This window comes from Rhinolophus sinicus, chromosome X (genome assembly GCF_036562045.2).
Source record: "Rhinolophus sinicus isolate RSC01 chromosome X, ASM3656204v1, whole genome shotgun sequence".
NCBI classification, from domain to species: Eukaryota; Metazoa; Chordata; class Mammalia; order Chiroptera; family Rhinolophidae; genus Rhinolophus; species Rhinolophus sinicus.
This window is the reverse complement of record NC_133768.1, coordinates 105,226,617-105,232,786: the sequence shown is the minus strand read 5'-3', so window position 1 is coordinate 105,232,786 and position 6,170 is coordinate 105,226,617. Positions and strand designations below refer to the sequence as shown.

The following is a 6,170-nucleotide window of genomic DNA, read 5'->3' as shown; positions in this document are numbered from 1 at the left end:
TCCCAGTTTCCTCTCAATAAATCACCTTTAGTTCAGTCAGATTTGGTTTCTTTGCAACAAAGCTACTTAAATGATAGCCTCAGGGAGTGAACGTGATTCTCTCAATGTGGTGCAGCAAAAGATAAAAACTTGACAAGGTAACCATCCCATGATCACCAATCTTGTCTCTGTAGCTAGAGGCACCCCCCACCCCCAATGTGGAACTCACCATTCCAGAATGATTCTGAATGAATGAGGTATCACTGTATCAGGCAAACACAAAACTGAGGGTTAAAATTAAGCAAGGACTTTTCAAGGATTCTTTTTCTGTCTGTTTTATTTTTCTAAATATTAATTTCAGGTGTACAAAACAGCATAATGAATAGACATGTACACCCCTCACAAAGTGATAACCGCCTCCCCCAATCTACTACCTCTTTGACATTGTATATAGCTGTTACTATATATTGACTATATTCTCTATACTGTACTTTACATCCCATGGAGGAAAAATACATACATACATACATATATTTCTAGTTGATATTCAATATTACTCTACTTCTACTTCAGCTTTAGGTGTGCAGCGCAGTGGTCAGGCATCTACACAATCTATGAAGTGATCCCCCTGGTAAGTCCAGTATCCGTCTGGCACCCTACAGGATCTTTTTTTTTTTTTTAAGCTTATAAGAGCTTACTTGAGTCAAACTGACGACTATTGCTGGGAAGTAAAATCTCAACGGACTGAGAAAATGCTCCCCCTATGTGATCTTTACAACATTATTGATTATATTCCCCGTAGTGTATTTCACATCGCCGTGACTATTTTGTGACTACCAAAACTATGGAACGCTTCACGAATTTGCTTGTCATTCTTGCGCAGGGGCCATGCTAATCTTCCTTGTATCATTCCAGTTTTAGTATATGTGTTGCCAAAGCGAGCACTCAGGGATTCTTGAATGTACCTTCAGTCTCTGCATTCAGCACCTAAATCTTCTATTTTCAAGGACTTTGGGAGTTAGGGTAAATTACTCTAAAATGAATGTTTATTGCTCTGTGATTTTTTAATTGTTGAGAATTCTTATAGGAATCCATTAATAACATCATCTATTATAATAGTCACTATATTTACATAATAACATCACATTTCTTGGATCAAAAAAAAATTAAGCAAGGACTTTTCAGTCCCTGAGCATAAAACATACCTACATAATGTAAATATGTTCCTTGCGTAGGAGTTTCTCTTCCAGACTTGCTTGAAGATCAAAGTGTCCACAAATGCAAAGCTAAATGGCGCACTAAACCTGACAGTATCTTGCTACCTGAGGAAGGGATGGCTAACTGTGCTTCAGTTCTGTATCAGTCATGATTGTCTAGGCTTTGTAGAGGGTTAAAATTAAGCAAAGACTTAATTTGATAAGGTAACAAATCTCATTGGCTTAATACAGAGTAGTATTCTCATTTCCATATGAAACAGACCACTGCTGTTCTGTCCACTCTGCAGACCAGTTCCCTTCCAAGGGTGCCTCGGATATCTTGTGGCTATGCCATCTCAAAAGGAGGCCTCTGTGACCACACTGAGGGTTAAGACTAAGCAAGGGCTTTTCACTTCCTCAGCTCAAAAGAGATGGTGCACTTGGCTTCCGCTCACAGCAGTGGTTTACCTACCGTGTTTCCCCGAAAATAAGACCTACCCCGAAAATAAGTCCCAGTTAAGATCGTCAGCCAGATGAATGCATTTAGTACGTTATGACAATGTTCCAGAAGAAGATGACATGACTGTATTTGAATAAATGTAAATTGTTGTACATGATAAAATAAGCCATCCCTTGAAAATATGCCCTAATGTGTCTTTTGGAGCAAAAATTAATATAAGACCCGGTCTTATTTTGGGGGAAATATGGTAGTATATTTGACACCTGGACCGGGTAGTTTGGAAAAACTCCTTTATTTGACAAAATTATTTTCTGTAATAATCATGGCATAAAATGAATAATAAAAATGACCAGAAAAATAAAGCAGTCAGAATTTTCTTTGTGGTTTTCTTATCAAGCCAATACAAAAAAATAAAAAGTAAAATAAATATTTTAGTGCAAAAAAAGTAATGAATTAACACTTCGTAGTTATATAAAGGTGGGTTTTGGAAAAAGGGAAAAATTACAACTACATACTGATATGACTCAGTAATAATAACTAAAAGTAGTATTACAGTTTCTAACTTTAAGTTTCTGCAAACTTGTCAATGACACATAAAAATCAATCTTCTCGTGTTCATGTTCACTCATAGTTGATTGAAGAATACGTTAGTTTCAATTAAAACTTTTTTCAGCTGAAACAATAGATTTACACATACTTAGGAAACACCTTAAACTAAGTTTGGTAGAGATTTTTAAAATCCAGTGTCACAGGAAATTCTAGAAATTACATTATTATCCATGCTTTGTTTCTTTGGGATTGATTCCAGTGGCTTTTAAGTACTACTGCAGTCAAAAAAAAAATTTTTTTTTTTAAACAAAAAATACCAAGTGGTCACATAGAATGAGAGATTTGTGGTAACTCAAGTTCTAAGTCTTTGTCTTCACAACCACTTTTCTGTCATGGTTTATTTTATATCCACTGCTTAAATGTCGGGAGAGGTACTACCACAGGGATTGGAGACAGGAGCTGTGCTCTGAGGAGCTCAAATGATTCCAAATCTGACAAATTCACTCTTCAAAGGAACTTGTGCAGCTGAGCCTGTGCACCATGGCTGACTGTATACCTGGCAGTTCTTCCAAATTTATTTCCACGTGGAATATACTGTTTCTTGAAGGATAAGTGATAACAGTGCTACTTTGAGACTGAGGTATACAGAGGGTGCCAAAAAACGTATACATATTTTAAGAAAGGATAAAACTATTAAAATGGTGATACTCAATGTATACCAATAACAAAAGATGAATACAAGTCACATTTGACTTTTGCAATGACAAGAGGTGCTCAAAGTGGTTACCATCAGCATCCAGACACTTCTGATTACGGCGAACTACTGCTTGAGCAGCGTTGACCCAAGTGTCCACTTGTATACATTTTTATGGCACCCCCAGTATATTATAAAACTCAACAATAACCACAACAATTATTTCTAACTTTAAGACCACCAAAATATTTCTTTCAGGGGGAATGGTGTATTACGGACACTGTTTAGAATTGCAGGAACGAGGTGACAATAGCTTGGTTTTAAATTCGCTACAGACCGTGCAGCCATATTATATGCACCCGGGTGGACTGCTTCCTCCTCCTTGGTCTTGGAACACCACTGGCCCACAGCACATTGACCACAACTAGTCACTTGGCCCTCCGCTACTGCAAGGGTTCTGGGAAGTGTGGCGGGGGGTGGGGGGGAGCATATTGATTTTCATTGCTCCAGCTGGGCCCGCCAGCTCTGTGACCCTGACTGTGCAGGACATTTCTGGTCAAGCTGTGTAGGTGGCTGGGGAGGGTGGCATATGTAGTGTGCAGCCTCAGAAATAGCTCAGGTATCAGTGGTTCAGACTCTATGGGGTCTGATAGAGACCATGAGGATATGTTAGGTATACATACAACATACCTTGTTTTACTGTGCTTCGTTTTATTGCACTTCACAGATTTTTGTTTTTTGTTGTGTTTTAGTTTTGTTTTTTTTTTTTACAAATTGAAGGCATGACCCTCCACAGCAAGAAGATTACTCGCTTTATTGCAGTCATCTGGAACCGAACTGCGATATCTCTGAGGTATGCCTGTACTTTAATGGACAAGAGTTTCTAAATAAGACTATGGGGGATTTTTCAGAGAGGTTTCAGAAAGAACATGGCATAAATTATAGCTTTGAATCGGGATTAATTTTTTGATGACTTTCAGGGTCTCTTTCTATTCTCAGAATTCAGTGCTACCTTCTATGGTTTGATTGTACCCCAGATAAGCTGAATCCTGTCGGGTAGAACAGATAAAATTGGGAAAATACACAGTAATGTAGCATTTTCAAAATGTGCTTGCTAAGACTTACCTGGGACAACTTGTTAACTACATAAATTACCAGATCTTTCTCTAGGAAATTCTACTTCAATACTTCTGGGTTAGAGCCCAGGACTCCATAACAAGTACACTAGGTGATTCTCATCTTCAGGCAACTTTGGAGAACATTGCAGTTGTTATAAGAATACTGTACACTGTCTACTGTCAAACAAACCTGGGTTTGGACTCTGTTTAAATTTTGGATTTCTCTGAGTCTGGAGAAAGAATCATTTTCAGCCATCCAGGCCTGACAGCTCTTTGCCTGATCGAAGGCAGGCCCAGAACTCTTTAGCCACTGTTCTGGCTCACCTGGTCGGCATGGTAGGCAGATATAGTCACAAGAAATTTTCTCAGGTGGTTGTGGGGATAGATGGGAGGACACGGACCTGTAAGGCAGTGGTTTTCGACATGATTAGCAAGAGATGTAGTATGAAGGAATTTTTCCAGGTGCATTTCATGCCTCCTATATCGATGGATCTCAGTGTTGGTTGTGCATGGAATCACCTGGGTAGTTCAAAAAATGATACCTGAGACCCACCCCAGGGGTCTAATGTAATTATTCTTGTGTGTGGCTCCGGCACTGGATCATTTTTAAGCTCCCAAGGTGATTTTAATATTCATCCAAAATTTTAACCTGCTCCCCTACAACCTCCACCTGGCCGGGTAGTGATTGGAGTTTTTCTTATAAATAGACAGGCTCGCCCTTGATAGATTAGGAGCAGGAAGTATAATCAAGGATTCACTTGAAAATGGGTAGACTGTCAGCAAGTTGTGGTGATCCAGGTTTGCATAGAGAGTTTTGGTCAGTATTCCAGATTCTGAAAAGCTGGGGGGTAAACGAGTTTGCAAAATGCCTAGTACAAAGAAGACAATCAGTGTGAAATCATGAATGACGCGGAATCTGACACCTGGAGGAACTGAAATACTTGATAGTGAACAGAAGAGGGCGCTCTGACACAAGAATCATATTGTACTGTGGTTCCCAAACTAGGTATGAGGGTGTGTGTGTGTGTGGGGGGGAGGGGTTGGCATGAGAACAAGGTAGTAGCCCAATGTGTGAAATCAGGTTTTAGAAGAAAAGATGATTTGGGTGCAAGTAATAGAATACCCAACAAAAAGTAGCTTTAAAAATAAGAGTACGAGGCCAGACAACTAAGTTCGTGAACTCACCCTAGACACAGTGCTACATACCTCACTGCTGAATATCACTATGGTCACCTTCAAAGTACTCCCCTTGGGAAGCTATGCACCAACGCCAGCGCCTAGTCCACCCCTCAAAGCAATTTAGGAACTCTTTTTCTGAAATGGCCATCAGGGCTGCCATAGTATTACCCTTGATGTCCTGAATGTCATCAAAATGTCTTCCTTTCAATATTTCCTTCATCTTCGGGTAAAGAAAGAAGTCATTGGGGCCCAGATCCGGTGAGTAGGGAGGGTGTTCCAACACAGTTATTTGTTTACTGGCTAAAAACTCCCTAACAGACAGTGCCGTGTGAGCTGGTGCATTGTTGTGATGCAAGAGCCATGAATTGTTGGTGAAAAGTTCAGGTCGTCTAACTTTTTCACGCAGCCTTTTCAGCACTTCCACATAGTAAACTTGGTTCACTGTTTGTCCAGCTGGTACAAATTCATAATGAATAATCCCTCTGCTATCAAAAAAGGTTAGCGACACCGTTGCAACAAGTTCACAAACTTAAGTTGTCAGACCTCGTATGTTATTCAGTCTCATAGCTGGAATTTTATGGTAGGCAATTTCAGGTTCAACCAACGGAATGATCTCCGGGCTCTAGAATGGCTTTGCTATTCTCTTTGCTTTCACCTCATACTCACAATATGCCTACCGTAGCGCTAAGTATCTTGCCTTCGCACAGTTGCATACAGAAGCAGGAAGAAAGAAGTTGAGGTCTATCCTCAGAAAAAAATATTTCCTGGCCTCCACTCTGACCTTCCTCTTGCCCCCAGCCCCAGCTGATTTCCCTGTTTCACTGGCCAGGAGTCAGTCATATGCCAACCTCTACTTTAATCACGGTCAATGACGTATGGAACTGCCATGATTGTCCTAGATGGTATTTCATTACCCGGTACCTGTACATTGCTATGATGTATCTTTGACAAGGAAAGGGGGCATGACTATCAGCGGGACTTACACAAGTCAAGAT

The 6,170-nt window shown here is 40.0% G+C and overlaps 1 non-coding gene across 1 annotated transcript; it reads right to left on the bottom strand.

Annotated features, from left to right (window-relative positions):
- Positions 1–817: 817 nt before the first annotated feature.
- Positions 818–924, bottom strand: LOC141569842 (U6 spliceosomal RNA). The gene has a single exon (XR_012493623.1). It is a non-coding gene; the product is annotated as a U6 spliceosomal RNA (small nuclear RNA).
- Positions 925–6,170: the final 5,246 nt, after the last annotated feature.